The sequence below is a fragment of the Cavia porcellus genome, unplaced genomic scaffold (assembly GCF_034190915.1).
Source record: "Cavia porcellus strain 051 isolate PalLab524CR breed Dunkin Hartley unplaced genomic scaffold, mCavPor4.1 scaffold_2, whole genome shotgun sequence".
NCBI classification, from domain to species: domain Eukaryota; kingdom Metazoa; phylum Chordata; class Mammalia; order Rodentia; family Caviidae; genus Cavia; species Cavia porcellus.
In genome coordinates this window covers 83,994,812-84,011,963 of record NW_026947485.1, presented here as the reverse complement: position 1 = coordinate 84,011,963, position 17,152 = coordinate 83,994,812, and positions in this window count along the sequence as shown.

Below are 17,152 nucleotides of genomic sequence, written 5' to 3'. Positions count from 1 at the left end.
CACCGAAGTATGTCCCCAACCTTTTAAAATGCTTTTTATTTTGAGGCAGGGTCTGGCTAAGTCACTAAATTGCTGAGGCTGGGTTTGAACTCAAGGTCCTCCCCTCTTATAACTTCCAGAGGGCTGGGATCGCAGCTGTCTCCACTGTGCCCAGTTCATTGAATCTTTTTCTGCTCTGCTTCTGTAATAATTTATTGTTATTTGTTTCTCCTGCCAGACTGTAATATCCCTGAGATCAAAGCAAAGGGGGACTTGCTTCAAACACAGAAAATTCTTGATCCAACTTGGTGGACTGGCAGTTTCCTTCCATCTCTGCACCTATGTCACTCACCAAATGCACTGAAACGGATTTGGGGTAAAGGGGAGGAACCAGGTGATCAACAGCTAAAACCAGAGACTCTAGAGACAGAGTGGCTGGGTTCAAATCCCCATCTCTACCCTTTTCCGGCTGTGTGAACTTGAGTGAGTTACACAATTGCTCAGGCCTCAATTTTGTCACATGGTAAATGGGGATAATAATAGCTTCTGCCTGTTGAAACTGTTGTGGGCCTAAGTGAGATAGTGCTTGCTCAGTGCTTGGTACCTAGCAGGGGCTCCATAAATGGCAGCTATTATCCCTGTAATATGATGTTGGGGTGACTTCTGTTTGCCGTGTATCTGATGGAGAGCTGAAGCCTCCTATTAGCTCTTCTGCAGGCTGCAGCTGGCGGCTTGTTGGCAGGTGCCTGCAGCAGGTGTGACCCACTCCTCCCCATCTGTCAGGGTGAATCCTCCACCGCTTCCGGTCAGAGCTTGCAACCCTCTTATTAGGTTAATTAGACGCGACACATTGACTCTGACTCCAAAGCCAGCCCTAACACCTGGTGAGGGCTACAACCTGCCAAGGAGCTGGGGAGTAACCAGTTCCCACGGGCCTCTGGGTGGAGCAGGGGGCAGAGGAACCATCCCATTCTTCTCCTGGGACCACTATCTGGCTCCAGGGGTCTTCTCTGGATAGGATTTCCAGGTAAAATACAGGAATGCCTCATTAAATTGGAATTTTAGATAGACACCTAATACTGTAATTATGTCCTAAATATTCTGGATAAATATTTCCTACATATGACATGGAATATACATTTAAAATGTTTATTACTTGAAATTCAAACGTAACTGGGCATCCTATTTGTTTTTCTTTCCCCTCACTCTGGTGACTCCCTCTTTAGGAATGGAGGAGGGGGCTTTGAGGAAGAGGAGGAGGAGGAGGAGGAGGAGGTCACTGTTGTTTTATGGGTGTAGGCAAGGTCCTGGCTGGGCAGGGCTCCCCCTGAGTCCTGCTTACAGCTCCACTCAGGGCCTCTGGGGTCTGAGCCGAGGTTGCCTGGGGACCAGCCTGGAGCAACCACCCCGAGGGAGCAGGTACAGGCTGCCAGGTCCAAGTTGTTTGCACTCTGTGGGCTGCCTGGGGCACAGGGCCCCTTCCTGGTTAACATCCTGGACAGGAGGCCCAAGAACAGCAGCAACTTCCCGCAGGCACTGGAGCGCAGTCCAGGGACACCACAGTGGGAACAGGTGGTGCCAAGTGACAGCCAGCTGGCCAGGCCCTGCAAGGCGGGCTCCTCTCTTTAGAGGGCTCCCTACAAGGTGCAGGATGGGCCACACGGTGCTGGATATGGACCTCAAACATAGTCTCTGGACACCTCATTCCCGCTCCTCCCTGCCAGGGGAACTGCCTTTCTGCTCCTATAAGGAGAAGAGCAACTATGACCCCTCAAGCTCCACAGGTTTCAGACTTGACCTCGCATCCTCCTCCTTCAGCCTCATTCCACAGCTCCGTCCACGGCAGCACCCTAAGAACCCAGCACCCTGGTCTGAGAGGACAGTCCCAGCAGACCCCAAACTGGTAGCTTCAGCAGTGGATGGACAATGCTCCACTGTTCAGGAGGCCGGAGCCAAGACCAATCGGATGGTAGAACTGGCTTCTCCAGAGGCCTCTCTTCTCCAGAGACCCAACCACCCTGGGTCTCCATATTACATTTCTCTGTGCGTGCACATCCTAGATATGTGTGTGTGTATGTCTCCGAATTTCGTTACTTATCAAGATGAAAGTTGCATTGGATTGCAGCCCACCAATGACCCTATTTTAACTTAAACCACTCTAGGGGCTCAGGGATCAGCTCAGTGGCCTAAGTGCCTGTCCCACAAGTGCGAGGTTGTGAGTTCAATCTCTGGTACCAAAAAAAAAAAAGACTATTTTATTAACTTAAACCTTTTTCCAAATAGTCACCTTGTGATAAACTGAGGTTTAGGCCTTTACCATGTGAACTTCAGAACTTATACTTCAGCCCTAATCCTAGGCATCCCTGCTCTGCCTCTTTTCCTATGAATCCCTAAGTCATGTTCATGCCATCTTCTCTGTATCTCTTGAACTTGTGCCTGTCCTTCCACTGTCACCCAAGTCCAGAGTGTTGTACCATCCAGAGTGTTGTACCACCAGCCTCTTGTGTCTTTCCTGCCTTCATCCTCATCCCTTCCAATCCACAGCAGCAGGTGGAACACAAGCCTACTCCGGTCCATTTCTACCTGCCCACTGGATGATTTCATCTCTAGCTGTTCTACTTGTTAGGATCAAGACTGACCCCCTTGGGGTTGGGGATTTAGCTCAGTGGCATAAGTTCCTGCCTTGCAAGCAGGCCGTCGTGAGTTAATCCCCGGTACTGATAAAAAAGAAAAAGACCAAAAAAAAAAGACTGACCCCCTTGACACGGCTCATGAGTCTCCATGCAATCCAGCGCCACCTCTCCCATCACCAGTTCCTCTGTGGGAGTCCCTCCCCGTAGGATGCAGTGACCTGAGCTTTCTTCCCTTCCCTGTGCATGGGGCTTTCTCACTTGGGGGTTTTCACATGCTCTTCCATCTGCAGTTCCTCTCCTCCCACTGTGCCTTCCTGGGCCAGCCCCTTCCATCCGTTCTTCAAATATCCACCTACACTCACTTCCTCCAGAAAGCCTCCTTTCCTTCCTGCCAACCTCAAGCCCCTGCTCCTGAGCACCCCTGACACCCTCAATTATTGCTCGCTTGTCTGTCTTCCCAAATAGTCCATAGCCGCGGTGAAGGCAGGGTCCTATTCAGTGCCACAGCTACAGTCACGAGCATGGTGCCAGCACACAGTACCATCGCTCGTTAATTATGAGTTGTGGCTGTTATCATTAAATTTCTGGGCAGCATCGGACTGCAAATGATGGGAGGCAAAGAGAGAAGAAAACCCAGGCCAGGAAGGCAGTATTTTTGTTTTTGTTTTTAACTTTAGTCACACTATGGAAACACTTGTGTTGCTTTGCAACATTACCAATGCCCAGGCCCCACCCTGAGGTTCTGATTCTATAGGACAGAGGGAGGCTTGAGCATTAGTGTCTTCCAGATCATCTCAGAGAGTCTGATGGGTGACTGTGGGTAGCCAGCCCTGGGCAGGCTCTGGGGCAAAATGTGTGGCCTCAGTTCAGCAAAGCCGCGTTCAGCATCCTCCTCTTTTCCTGGTGGAAGGAGGAGACCCTGGACATGACCCTGCCCTCAGCTTGCTTCCTTTACCAGGCCCCATGGCTCCTGGGCTGAGGACCTATGTTTCTGTGCCCTCTTCTGCATATATTCCCTGCACACACCCTCCCTCCCTAGGGAGCCAGCCAGGCAGCCCGTAGGCATGGGGACACAGCCAGGCCCAGAGGGAGCTACAGGACTTGTCCAGCCTAAAAGGTTGGGTCCTACGTCTCCTGCCAGAGCTAGCCTCAGGGTTGTTCAGTCCGTTCAACAAATATTTCCTGAGTACCCAGGCATGGCCAAATTCTTTGCTAATGGCTAGACAGCAAGAGGTGAATCCAGGAACCAAGTGTGGCTGCTGATCAGCTCCATGTCCAACTCTGGGCTGGGGCTCAAAGAGAAGCTGGGTGGGGAGTAGAAGTGGTTCTGGCTATTGGCACTGTTGTTCCCTAAGCCCACCTCCTCTAACATCAGCCAAAGGAAAGGTGTGGCTAGTGTGCCCTTGTTTCCCAGGACCCAGTGTGGCTAGAAGTGGTTGCATCAGAATCCCCTGGGAAGCTTGTTAAAAAACACACATACACACATAGGTTCCTGGGCTCCACCTCTGAAAATCTGATCCAGAGGGTTTATGGCAAGGCCTGGTAATCTGCATTCTCAACAGACTCCCCAAAGTATCCTGATGTGACAGATTAATATGATTCCAAGGGGTAGCTGCCCAGATCCACAGCAAGCTGATTCCTCAGGTGGGTTCAGGTGGGGGAAAGAAAGTGAGCGGCAGTGTCTTGGGCTGTGCACACTCAGCCACATCTGATCCTGCTGGGATACCTTCGAGATTGTCACTCCTGTCATTCTCTGAGGAGGCAGGGGCACCTGGCCGAGTGATCTGCTTAATCCTACCTCTGCTTGGTATCATCTCCATTTTACAGCCCAGGAAAAGTTGAGTCACTACTGAAGGTCATAAAACAAAAAATGACCAAGTTGGGGTTCTGGCTCTAAAGGTTGGTCACAGACCCTCAAGAGACTAACCTAACTTGAGACTTAACCAACACTAACTTTCTACAAACTGAACTCAAGGCACTGAGAGAGACGAAGTCAAAATGCTCAGGAGGGCAGAGAAAGAAGTGATGTACCTGCTGAAGTTGGGGAGGCTCCGAAGTAGGGCGCAGCATTTGAGCTGGACTGTGGTGGATGCGGTCAGTTCACAGAAGGAGGGAGAATACCTGGCAGAGGACACAGCAGGAGGAAAGTCACTGAAATGGGAAAACAGTGCTGCGGTGGGAGCAGCAGGTGGTCTGCTGCAGTTGCTGGTGAGGTATACAGAGAGAACAGGTTGGGGGCCTCTGTTCAACAGGCCCTAGGAAATGACCAGAAAATCTGGGTGGGGAAGCAAAGCCCATCTGGCTTTCAGCAGGTAACTGGGGACAGAGGGCTAGGTGAATCAGAGATGGCAGTTGGGTTAGGAGAGGACCAGACCCGCCCAGCAAGGTCAGTGAGTCACTCCAGCTCTGCGGGTTAGTTTGCTCATCTCTAAAACGGAGATTAGACGTCCCTCCCCGCCATCCTTCCTAGGCTGTGGTGACGATGGCAGCACAGGGGAGATGGGAAGAGTGTTGGTGAGCCTCAGGGGAACAGAGGGAAGTCTTTACTGGTAAGAGTCAGGATCAGGGATAGGGGACCATGTGTCCAGGACATACCCCAGACAGCAGGACACAGAGACATCCGAAGAAGATTATAGGTCAAGGGTACGAAGGGATTAGCTCCTTCCAACCTACTATGTCAGCGAGTTCCTGTTCTCTAAAATTGAAGAATGAATTTTAGGAAAAACGGAGGTGAAGAATAGAATATATTTATTGAGAGAAAGAAAGCTCTGTCAGAGAGAGAGAGACAGAAGGGGACCGAGCAGGTTGCTCAGGACTCTGTCTTTTCCAGAGCAAAATCATGGGGCAAGCCGGGTTCAAGAAGGGGAAAGACTGGGAACTCACAAAGCAGGTGAGTATAAAGTGGGACGTACTATAGTTAGCCAATAAGATCAATAGTTCAGGTAAAATTGATTACATTGGGAACAAATGGGAAAGCAAGTCATGTAGGAAGCGGGCATTTTGGAGCTCTGACCTTTACCCTAGGGGGATGGGATAGTGACTCCAGGGTGATAGGGAACTAATTAATGTGGATGCATTTGTTTGGTCCTTTGTCTTGACACCTGGCCCACAGCAGAGGTGTCTGTCTCCCCCACAATTGCCAGGTGTCTGCACTGGCTCCATTGAGGACCTAGCCCTGTCTCACTGCCTATAGTATTTCTAAATAACTCGGCTGCCTGCAACACCAGGAGTCAACTGCATCTGAATCCTAAATGAGCGAGGGGACAGAGACAGATGAGAGAGACAGAGAGAGAGAAAGACAGACACACACACACACACACACACACACACACACAGAGAGAGAGAGAGAGAGAGAGAGAGAGAGAGAGAGAGAGAGGTTGATTTTAGGTCTGTCTGAGATAGAGGTGCTAACTGCTTTCCCATCTGCGTAGACCCAGTGGACAGAGTTCCGTTTCCTGTAGGTCCTCAGGGCACCTACCCACACCAGCATTTCATAGAAGTTTTCCCGGCCTGAGCCTCCTCTCCAGCACTGGGGTGATTATGGGGGAAACTGTAGCCAGAAGGACTCAGGGAGCCTGGGCTCCAGTGACATGGCACCTTCTGTCCTGGAGGGTCGCTGACGGTGTTCCCCTGTGACCTGTCACCGGAGAGGGGTGTCAATCCCCTGCCTACCCCATCCCCTTCCGGACTCCTGAGTGTAGTCCTTCCTCCAGCTCAGCTCCAGGGGCCAGGTTTTAAGTCTCACAACCAACCTAGGGACTGAATCCTAATTTTCCCAGGTGAGGACACTGATCCTCAAAGAGTCCACCCAAGTTGTGTTAAACAAAAATTACAGACTGCCATTGTTTTGGTGCAGGTTCCTGCACTGGGCCCAAGAGACTCAACTCAAAATCAGAATGAAGTCACCCGTATTAAATAAAGTGCCACTCACCAAACCAAAACTAAGCCTTTATCTGACCTTCCAAGAAATCAGGAAAATGTGACATAGCCAAATTTACCAAACAAGTCAAATGCAAAGACAATGGATTCCTGCTGCTAATCCTTTAATCTTTCTAAGATGTTACCTGAAGTGACCTCCTATTTCCCAGTCAGTAGTTTTTCCATTGTTCTGTTTCCCTGCCCCTGGCCTTATAAAGAAAGAATCTTTGAAATGACAAATCTACTCTTTCTCTTCCTTTCTGCTTTCCTAAGTGTTTTCTCTGTCTCTAAAACCAACTTCCTTGGCTTGATCCACCAGAACACGTTTGATTCTATAGAGCAAACATTACCTTTATCACAAAATAAAACCAATCAAGATCTTTAAATCTGTTTTTCTTTTGTCCTTAGTGCGTGGGAAAGCTGGGCTTCCAAACCAGGCCCGGGTACCAAGGACCGGCCTGTCCTCTACTGCATCAGGCTCTCAGATGGGCTAAGGGGTCCTCTACGAGGTCAGACACCAAGGTTCCAGATGTGTAAGGGTAAGGCGTGAACTGAACCAGGGTGCTCAACTACAAGCTCTGCTGGAGGGGGCGAGCTCACTGGGAGGAGGGGCCAGGCAGCCCATCTGAGGTCCAGGCTCAGGCTTGCTCCTGCTTTTCCACAAAAAGGGAGAGACTCCTGCCTGGCCCAGGTGCGTCTAGTCTCTGCCTCCTGTGCTGACTCCTTCAACCTCTGGATTGAATGAGGATCTCCTAGGGAGGACCTTCTTGGTGTGTGTGGATTTGGTTCTCCAGATCTGGAGGAGCACACCCTGATTTAAGGTATCTCCATTAGCCCCCTCTCACAAAATAAATGTCACCTTCTAATCCTTGTGCCCACAGGTTGCTGTGTCCGAGGGTCCCCCTGAGTGGCCCTAACCAACAGTTCACATTGCTCAGTGACACCTTGGCCTTGTGGGAAACAGCTCCACTGAGTGAAGGACCCACACATCAGGGTCACATATGTGTAATTTCAGGGCTCCCTTAGTGGTTTCCCCTGGCTAGACTGTGGGCCCCAGAGAAGCTTGCCCTTGGCCATGGTGTGACCAGGCCTGTTTCCCACCACCACCTTCACCTACCCTTGGTTTCAAGAGAAACAACCGTCCTAACAATCTCTCTGGCAAAGCCATCGCCTTGTCCCTGGTGATTAACGAAGAGTCCTGTCTCCCAGGTCCCTGTTCATAGCTGTTCCCCTCTCCCACTGCCACCAGCCAGAGGCAGAATTGTCTTTCTTGGTTTTGCTGTGGGTTTTATTTTGTTTTCAGGGTAGATCATAGTTACCCACGAGCTCAGGTTTCTCAGCTATCTGTGTCAAATCAGTTGTGAACAAAGGCAGGGCTGATCCATCTTGAAATGGAGTCTTTGGAACCTTCACATCTGGAAATACCATCCTGCCAGGTCTCTTCCTGCTCTTTCCAATGTTAAGAATGCCATCTGGATTTCCTGCCCTGGGAGATGCATATTTCTTTTCAGCCCCAGGCTCCGCCTACCCAATGCAGGGGTAGGTAGTCACTTTGGTTATATCATGATGTAGTATAGACTTTTCTATTCTTTTTTGATGTTGGTAGTGGTACTGGGAATCGAACTCAGGATCTTGTGCTTGCCAGGCACAAGCTGAGCTATATCCCCAGCCAGTAGTGGCTTTTTTTTTTTGTCTTTTTCCTTTTTATTGGTACCGGGGATCGAACTCATGACTGCCTGCTTGCAAGGCAGGCGCTTATGCCGCTGAGCTAAATCCCCAGCCCCTCAGTATTGGCTTTTTACAGCCATGTAAAACACCAGGGCAGCTAAGCCATATAATGCAGTAGCATTCTTTTTTCCACCTTTCTTTAAATTTGGATAGTCACCACCAGCTCAAGGAAGCTGCAGGCATCACCACCAGTAATAGTATGTTTCAATCAACAACCTCAACACTGACATTGCCAAAGCAGTTTGTTCTTTCTCTTTCCTGCTTACTTTTTCTCCACCTCTGCTTTTCTGTCTCCCCAGTACAAGGGATCAGACCGGGACCTCACACGCTTGAGAAGTGCTTTAACACTTAGCCCAGCCTCTTCCTGAGAAATATCTGTGGTTAAGCTAATGGTTACTTTACCGAGAAGGCATGATCCAAAAAAAATCATTAACTTCTTGGTTTGTGTGTCACTAAGAGGCCACTGAATGGTGGCTGTAAGGTGAATTCCAGAGTCAGGGGGAGCAGTGTGCACCCACCCTCTGTCCTCTGTGGCTATGTGACCTTTAGCAAGTTGCGTATCCCCGAGCAGCTTCGGTTTCTTTATTTGCAAAACTGAATTAAAAGATGAAACCACCTGCTTCATAGCACTGGCTGGGCTGGAATGAGACAAGGGTCACAGTGGTGGGCGTTACAATTATTTTTTGCTTTGTTTTCAGTAACTCTTTCTTTCTTCCTTCCTTTCTTGCTTTCCTTCTGAGATAAGGTCTCACTAAGTTTGCCAGGTTGGACTTGAACTTGCCTCAGCCTCTGCGAGTGCTGGGATAACAGTTATGCACCACCATGCATGGCTTACTCTTGGCTTAATTATTGGTGGGGACTCCTTTAGGGAATGAGAAAACCAGCAAGCTTTACAGACGTTTGGGTCTTTCAGCACGGTGAACAGCCATGCATCTCTGTCCTGTGCAGCCCAGCGCACCTGTGCCATCTTCCCAGGAAGTACTCTGTGGGGTCTCAGACATGCACTGGAGGATGCAAGCATAGCCCAGGAGGGTCACTGGACCCCAGGGAAAGGGGTCAGACATCTCCGCCCCCACTCGCATTTTTGTGGTCCTTCACCCAAACTAATTTAGATGAACGGGGGGGGGGGGACATTGCCCTGCCCCATGAACCCTTCTCATTTTATCTCAGCTTCCTCAGGTTGCTCTTAGAGGACTGGATTTGATTCCCTCCAGTTCTCTTCCTGTTTACTTGGAGGGAAAGAGTTCATCAAATATAGTTCTAAGAAATCCAAACCATGCAGAAATACCGAAAAAAATTTTAAATCTGTTTTCCATCCTGGAGAGAATTTCCATTAACAGTTTGCTGTGTATCCTTCCGGGATTTTCTCTCCTATGATTCAAAACGTGTGTGTGTGTGTGTGTGTGTGTGTGCGCGCGCGCGCGCGCACGCGCGCGCAAATGTGCGTGCACACATGGACATGTGCTGTGTTCACTTAAAACACACAAATACAAGAGGAAGATGGTACAGCATGAAGTCACGCCATGCCTTAAGTTCTGCAATTCAGTTTTCCATGTGGTAGAGGGGCCAACTTCCAGGTTAGCCTGCACACCTTTGGCCCCTTTCCATGGCATTTCTGTTTAGGTACAATTCACCATCCTGAGCGGGCAGGGGCCCCTCTCCTGCTGTGTGGATTTCTGTGGACAATTCCATTTTTACCAGAATGAGCAGTCATGTAGTGGACGTGCTCTTGGGAGCACCTATGTGATCTGTGTGAGCACTTTGTAAAACAGAGGCATAGAAAGTAGGAAGACATGAAGAGTTGCTCCTCAGGGATCCCCCTGAACCTTAACTCCACAGAAGATGACTTCTCCAGCTTCCCTAATCCTTGTTGCCATCCACAATTCCCCCATCAGCCTTTGCTTGAACGTGGGTTGAGCCCCCACCTTGTATGAGGATCAGAAATGATTTGCAGATCAGAAATGACTACTTTTCCTACCGTTGGTCTTTCCACAGAGCTCCCAGTTTCAGCAAATGAGGAACTTGAAATGCAGAGAGGGAAGTGGCTCACCCAGGGCCTGTCCCGGGCCTCTGGGTCAGAATCAGGATCTCTGGACACAGAAGTGGGGCGGGGGTGGAGGTAGAAATAGGTAACAGAGTTACAGAGGGTGCTAGTGACTCTACCAGTCATCCCACTTGATCCCAGGAATGCTAGGAGGTGCAGATGGTACCATTCCCATCTCCCAGGTGAGAAAATTGAGGCTCTGGGTGTGAAACCAGCTCTGTCCAACTCCTAAACCTTGCTCCCTTTACCTCCTTTACCTTCTCCCCTTTACCTCCAAAGTGTGAGATCTAGACTGCCAGCTGCAGGTTAAGGGGAGCAACAGTCTTTCTGAGTGTCCCTGGCGCTGCTCAGCCCCATATTCTCTTCTCTCAGAAGTCCCAAAACCCAAAGGCCCTCACCAAGCTGCTGGAGGAAGCCACTCCAGAGGACAAGCCATTGCAGTCAGCAAGAGGGGAGGAGGAAATGGGGCTCCTGCCAGCACATGAAGCCTACTTTGCAAAGTCACCAAGCATTGCTAGCAGGGGCCGAGGATACCAGGGGTCAATGTGTCCTCACTCCATTGGAGGTGGGCCTGTTGAGCTGTCCAAAAAACTAACTGTGAGAGGGAGGCAGAGCAGACTTCCTAAGAGCAACGTGAAGGGGAGATCTCCTGCCTGGGCTCCCAACCAGCTCTTCTCTGAGTCCCAGAGCTGAGGACTCTTTGGGAGGAAACTTCCTCTTGGGGACTCCAATCTACCACCAATACCCAGCGCTGGTTGCTGGGCACTGTCAGCAAAACAATCCCCACAGGGTCAGCCCTTGCCAGGAACTGAGAACCGTGATCCCTTGGGGAGAAGTCTTGTTACCCAAGCTGCTCGGAGGGAAAATGGGGTTCACTGGGCCATGTCTCCTGCTGATTTGGGGTTTGAACAACTGTCAGGAAGTGGTGTCCTCTCGTCAGAGGAGCCTGGGGGAGGCAGTGGACCCCAGACCCAGCTCACACCAGCCCCAAGTCTAGCTGCATGTGGGTTGAGTCCCCATCTTGTTTGAGGACTACTTTTCCTATCCTTAGTCTTTCCATGGCATTTCTGTTTAGGTACAATTCACCATCCTGAGCTGGCAGGGGCCCCTCTCCTGCCATTTCCTAACTCTTCTGTAGCTTTGCCATCTTTTCCTGTCAGCATTTTCCTCATTTTTTTTTAAGCAAGACAGGCTTGTTATTTAAAAAAAAAATTACAGCAATGTCTAGAGTAGAGGATGGAGAAGCCAGCGCCCACCTCTTTGTCACCTCCATTGATTAAACAGCTCTGACGGCTTCCTGCTGCTCTCAGGTAGAAAACATTTTCCACATCTCAGCCCCACAGCCCTGCCTGCCTCTTCCAGGTCTCCAGCCACACTGATGCCTCTCAGGCCCTTGTGCTCCCCTCCCTCTGCTCTTAACTTCTATCTCTGCTCTGAGGTGCGCCCAGGTCCCCAACTGGGAGTGCCGTTCACCTGGGGACCCCTGTTCCTCTTTCTTCAGAGAGGCCTCCTCGCAGCCATGGAAAAGCTGATTCTCTCTTACCCCTGCTGTGGTTTTCACTTTGCATCTAACCGAAGATGGACTTGTTTTCCCAGACCATGCAATTCAAAACCAACTTACTCCAGGAGCAAAGAGATCTATTTTGTTTCTGATTCCCTACCAGAGATTGGCACACTGTGGGGCTCATTCAATACTGAGTGGGTAGGTAGCTAGGCATAAGAAGCATGAATTCTTTGACTGTTTACATGGGCCAGCACAGTGCTGAGAGTGGAGGTGCTCAGTGGGAGTAAAACAAGGCCAGATTCTCAATATCTGGGGGTAGCAGACCAGGAGGAGTCAGGCAGAGCTTGGGTAAGTGCTAGGACATTATTTTAGGGGGCTACAGGGCATGAGATTTGAGTCCCCTTTATGACCTTATTGAGTCATCTCATGCTTTCCTTTTTTTCCTCTCTTCCTGTTCAACACAGGACCCTGCAGAGAGGACGTTTATTTCTACTTCATTCCCTCACTGCCTTTTCCTATATGACTCCCCACTCATCAGCAATTAGTGCAGGCCAGAGATCTACAGAGAATAGGTGATAAAAGGATGGATGAATGGATGGATGGATGATGGTGGATGGATGGATGGATGGATGGATGAATGGATGGATGGATGATGGTGGATAGATGGATGGATGGATGGATGGTTGGATGGCCAGATGGCTGATGGATGGATGGATAGATGGATGGGTAGATACAAGCTGACAAGTCCTCAAAGATTTCTTATCCGCATTCTGATTTTTCAGATGAGGAACCTGAAGTCTATCCTCTCTTTGAGAATTCTGTTGGTTTCTTCTCAGCCTATAAACATGTTTAAATACCTCTGACTTAAAGGCAAAGCATCCTTTCCCTCTTCCCTACAGCTTTGCCCTTACCTGGGACCTCCCTGTTTCTTTCTGCCAAAGTTCTTGTAAGACTTGTAAGGCTCACTTGCTGAACTTCCTCATCTCCAGCTGTCCCTTGACCTCTGGCTTCTGGCTTCTAGCCACATCCCCATGGTAACTCTCAAGCTGCCACTCCCCAGGGGACTTCCTAGGCACAGACAGCAGTAGGCTGTGTCACCGCACTTCCTGGGACCCCAAGGCATTGCCTGGTGCAGCGGCCTCACTTTTCCTATCCGCACACGGACACTTTCCTCCCAGTGCCTTCTCCTGTGGCTCCAGCCTTGCCCTTTCATGCTCTCGATCTGTTCTCCAGAATTCCGTGACTGTGTGTGTGCCCTGGCTGTGCCCTCTGTGTTATCCTCCTGCTGAGCCTCTGCTTGCAGGTGTGTTAGCGTTGTCGTACTTTGCAAAGGCCAAGTGAGACCCTGGAAATTGCCCAGTGCCACCCCGCTGGTGGGTAGTGTCTGAAACGCCACCAAAACTTTGCCCTTTTCAAGCTTGTGCTCTTAGCGGTGAAGCCACCCCTTCTTTATAGCTGTCCCGTTCACACAGCAGCCTCGCCGCACTTCTTAACAGCCCTCAAGTGATATTTTCAAAGTGATCTTCCTCAGAACTGCAGCCTTACTCTTCCAAAGGTCTGATAGAGTGTTTTTTTAGTTCCCCTAAAAGCTCAGAGCAGACTCCTCGGGTCTCTGGCCAGGCTGGCTTACTGAGGTCTTAGCTCCAATGTCCACAGTGACCCCTCCAGGGGTGGAGTCTTCCCTTGCCCACTTAGGCTCTCTGCCATGCCAGCTCCATCCTGACCCCAACCCTGCCTGCCTCCATTCTCCTCAGCCAGAGCCCAGTGCTCCTGCAGCCATACCCGGCTCAGGTCCGATCCAGCTGACCACTGCTAATCTTTGCCTTTCAGATGTGGAAACACACCAGCAGCAAAGTTCCAAACTTCAGTGGTGGCTTCCCCCACCAAGGAGTCCCCGGGGCTGTGATGCTCATGTCTGGCCCACGGTTTCCACATTGCCTGTGTTTCATTTCATAATTGGAAAAGAATTTGTTAAAACAATTCTTAAAATAAATCTCATTCCTCCAGCTCATCTGTACCAGGGCTCACCTACAGCCCCCTCTGAGGTTCCTGCCCTCCTGCAGCCCAAGAGCCAGAACCCCCCTCAGCCCATCACGCACCCCAACTGTGAGAAAGGATTGGTTCAAACACAGCCACAGAAGTGTTCACCAAAGAGTTAAGCCTGGAGACCTGCTCAGTGTCCACTGGCTTGCTGACAGCTGCGAGGCGGCCAGTGTCATCCCACGAAACCTGGCATCAAATAAAAAATAGTTTTTCCAGAATCATGTATGCAATATGTTCACATTTATGTACATAATAGAAGGAGATACACGTGTACATGTTTGTATGCTTACAGACGCTTGCAAGTACAAAGTATCCTTGGATGACCCTCGCGGCAAAGTGGTAAATCAGTTGCTGTAGGAAAGAGATACAGGGACAAGGGAACTAGGTAAAAGAGATCAGACAAGACATTCAGTTTTAAAAAGCTGTTTGCAGTATCTTTTTTTTCTTTTTGAGACAGGGTCTCGCTATGCAGTTCAGGCTGGCCTTGAGCTCACTTTGTAGCCCAGGCTAGTCTCAAACTTGCAACAATCATCCTACTTCAGCCTCCCAGAGTGCTGGGATTACAGGCATGAGCCACCACGCCCAGCTTGTTTGCAGTATCTTTAAAAAAAAAAAAAAATCATAAAGCCAGTAGCAATGTGGCGTGCCTATAATCCTAGCATGCAAGAGACTGAAGCAGGAAAATCACACCAAGTTCAAGGCCAGCCTGGGCTGTATAAGTGAAACTGTCTCAACCCATGCCCTCAAACAATAAAAATTTAAAAAATTAAAAGGCATAAAATAGAATTGAAGTAATCTACCCAGGAACCCATGGTATTTCCTGGCATATCCTTCAGGCACCTTCTGAGGCCTTCTCTCCTACCCCTGCCCCAATGGGCCCATCCTGAGTGAGAGAAGCAAACAAGAACCCCCAACTCCTTGCCTGCAGGTTGAGTCTGGGGCTGCATGCACCAGGTCTGTGTGGGGATGGCCTCTGGGGAAGCCAAAGGTGAGAGCTAGGGGGAGTCCCTACTGCGGGACATGTGCCTCCTGGCAGGGTCAGTGCCCCTGGCGCAGGCTGGTCACGCGGCCTGTTGGCACAGGGTGATCTGCCGCACCTTTCTCAGGTGGGAAGCACCAGCTGACACGAGTGAGTCATCACCCAGGCAGCTAGGCCCCTGAGGCAGAAAGCTGAGCTCCCAGTGCCCCTGTGTGTGGTGGGAAAGACCTGGGGCCCCTGCTTCTCCATGAGGTAGGAGGCCTGGGCCTGGCCTGAGGCTCTGGGCAGTGGTTTGTCTTCTCCTGTATCAGTCCCCTGAGAGGCAGGGAGGCAGGAACGCAGGAACCGAGCCCAGCAGACTGCCAGCCAAGCGGAAATTGTCCTCAGTGGTAAGAACAATTCCCTTTGCTGTGGAGCATTTTATCTGAGGATCTTGAAACACTGACAACCTCAGATATTGTTTGCAAGAGTGAGAATCTGCCTAGGCCAAAGGCTCAGAAGCCCAAAGGGAGAAGAGCAGAGAACTTCAGAATCACTTCTTCTGCTCCCACTGGGGTCTCACATCTCTTCCTTCCTTAGGCCCATGTTTTAGGGTCTGGCTTTTGGGGCGGGGCAGGTACTGAGAACTGAACCCACGATCTTCACACTGTGCTACATCTCCAGCCTATTTTATTATTTTGTTTTGTTTTATAAAAGGATCTTGCTAAGTTTGTCAGGCTGGGCTCAAAATTGTGATCCTCCTCTCTCAGCCTCCCAGAGTGCTGGGCTTACAGGTATGAGGCACCACTCCCAGGAGGGCATAGCTTTGTCTCTGACACCCTCCTGCTCTGTTACTGACTACGAGATATATAAATAGTCTGTCACTCAAGACTAATTTGACCAATGGCCAGAGCCACCTGAACTGGCTTCTAGCTCTGTGAGCAACCTGTCTGGCTGGGTCTGGCCGCAGCCACCCTGTGGGTTTCTCAGTAGACTGGGTGACACCTTGAGCAGAGGCTTGCAGAGTCCATTCTCAAATCCCCAGAGCAGGTGAGAGCTGCAGGACAGGAGATGAATCAGTCCTTTCAGACTCTGAGGCCTGAAGTGAGAAATGGACAGTCGTCCTTTGGTATACGCAGGAGGTTGATTTCAGGACCCCAGGAAACCAAAATCCACAAACATTCAAGTCCTTCGCATAAAATGGCATGATATTTGCTTGTAACTTGTCCTCGGGTATGATCAAATCACCTCTAGATGGCTTACAGTAGGTAGGTATGCAAATATAGCTGTTAGACTGCATTGTTTAGGGAATATTAACAAGGAAAGCGACAGTTAAGTGTTTAATACAGATGCAGTTTTCTTCCCCTGCGTGTTTTCAGTCTAGTTGGTCGCCTCCACGGAGGCCGAACCCTGGGGCATGGAAAGCCGACCCTGCTGACGAATCGCCTGCTGCCCAGGTGCAATGCACCAGACTCCACTGCCCAGCATGCCCCAGAGAGGGCACTGGATCTTTACATCTACACTGGGAGCCTTGGGTCTATTTGGCAGGTGAGAAGACTGAGGCACAGGCCATCCACTACCCCTCAAGTCAAGCTGGGGAGTGAAGTCACAGGGGTTGAGCCTGGTCCTGGGTGGGGCCTGGTTATGGCATGGCTGATACGGACCCTCAGTGATGCCAGTCTAACCCCCAGGCCTCTCCCCAGGAGTAGCTCACTGCAGTATGTGGCTCCTGGTGTGGAACCTGGACTGCTGTGCCTATGGTTTGACCTGCAGACTTGCTCTTTGCTGGCTTTCTCTCAAGAGGCAGCTCTGGCTGAATAATGTGTTACAGAGCCTGGGGCAGGGGGTACTGATCCAGGGGACCCCTGCCCTTCTCTCCCACCAAGTCCTGTTCACTGCAGCAAGGCAATGCCCTCGATGATGTTTAGGGTCCTCCTTGTTCTCATAGCCTGTGAATCCACAACCAGGCTCTGAGCCCTGGGTGCCAGCTCAGCACCTAAGCCGTCAAGCGTCAGAAGACCAAGGTGAGGGGGTGGCAACCCTTGCTTGTCTTCAGCCAGGCTGCTGGGCTCCAGGACCCCACAGCTGTGATTTCTAAAGGACTTTGCCCTCCACAGGACCTTAAGGCAATGGGAGGCGGGACCAAGGGATGTTTACCTTGAGGTCATCCCCCCCATGCAAATTACCTGTGGCGCAAAGGCAAAGAGTCCCAATCAGCTATTTGTGCATCAGCGATGCCACCTTTAAGCACTACCCCAGTCAAATGGCATAAGCACCTGCCTGGCAAATGAGAGGTTGTGAGTTTGATCCCCAGTACCGCAAAAAAACCCCCAAAAAACAAAAAA